Genomic DNA, 1,609 nt, shown 5'->3' with positions numbered 1-1,609 from the left:
AAAAGAAGAGGTAAAGACATGTAATTCATACAAGCGCAACGACACATATGTCCCTTATTTTTTGCATATATTTCAGTCGCTTTTTATATATTCTTTTGAAAAATCACTTGTATGTCTCGGATTAATTTAGAATAACCAGAGCAGCATTAATGTGGATATGGCGGTGAATCAGAGGCAATTCGTATTGCAAAATGTATAAGCACTGAGCATCTGTTTAAAGGTCTGAGTTCTGATGCTCGCAGAATGGAATAGAAGTAAATAATTAGTAAGGAAATTATGATAATGATAGTAATAAGGACAGTAGGTGGTGATGAAGTTCCTGATGATGTTCTCTCATCAAAGCCTTTCGCTAAAATATCTACGAGAGTGTATAAGCAACTTCGACATTCAATAACATAAAGTGAACCGAAACGCTAATTGGCAAATTCTCTGCAATTATCGCAAGTTGCTCTGGAGCCACGCGTCGACAAATGGCGTGGGAAAGAAAAACTTAGAGTGATAGTTTTTACAGACTTATATAGGATCTGCACCGAACTGGGACATCTTGTGAAAGATTAGCGGCGGAAGAGAAAACGGAATCATTTAGAAGGGATGGAACAAACAGCATTTAGCGTGCGAAATAAACTCTAAAAAATCATCGAGAAACTTGTGAATTGCATGTTCCTCGACCTTGGATAATAAGCTGTAGATAAATGTGAGATTGCTTTTTATAAAGGAGGTAAGGAAGATATTCTGAACTATTTAATTGTACTTATTTATCAGCATAAGAGCTCTTACAAAGAAAGTCTGGAGTACTCACCAGTGCAGGAAATTTATTCCTAAGATCATGCATCATCTTTAGCGTTGAAGCCTGAAGGATTAGGAATAGAGTGAAAAAGAGAAAGAAAATGTGCTCCCATTAATATGTTAATACGGTTTTACTGTATATAGTTTTCATAAAGAGTGCTCATTGGATGTAATTTCTTCCCTCTGCATTTATTATGGTTTCTTTTGTCAGTATATTTCATATCCTTCAGATTAAAGCATACTAACTGCTCGAGACGGGTCGGACAACGAAACATGTCGCTGGTAATTATTTGTCTTGTGTAAAGACAACACTTTGTCAATCATTCTATTGAATTCTGTATTGTATGTATTTCATCTGGTGCGTTAATGCATCTGACAGCCTGTTGCTCTAGACACTGCACATTGCTCTCCTTGTTTATCAGCGGTGAAGGCCACCATTATTTCGGATTAATCTAGAGTCCCATTGTTTTCGCAACACTGCCTCCTATGTACATTTCGCTTTAACCCCCCCCCCCCCCTTTTGAAAGTGCGTAGCTTCATATTATATCGTTTCTCGTGTTGGTTAGGGCGCCCTATTGGAGCAATGAAGTGTCCTCTCTCTCTCAAATCACTGTAATATCACATGTGCTTTTTTTTTCTTATTTGCTATTCATCATAATTCAAGCAAATTGTATTTTTTTTGCAATCTGAACCCGGCTCCTTCATCAAGTTATATTTCTTTATTGTTAGGATATCAATGCCCGTTTTTTCACCACTACCATCATGCTTCCTGAAATTTCTTCTCAACCAGACCTCAACTACAACCTTCATTAATTAACCATAA

The sequence above is a fragment of the Penaeus monodon genome, chromosome 15 (genome assembly GCF_015228065.2).
Source record: "Penaeus monodon isolate SGIC_2016 chromosome 15, NSTDA_Pmon_1, whole genome shotgun sequence".
Taxonomy (NCBI): domain Eukaryota; kingdom Metazoa; phylum Arthropoda; class Malacostraca; order Decapoda; family Penaeidae; genus Penaeus; species Penaeus monodon.
The sequence above is the reverse complement of the archived record's forward strand: the minus strand, read 5'-3'. Positions refer to the sequence as shown.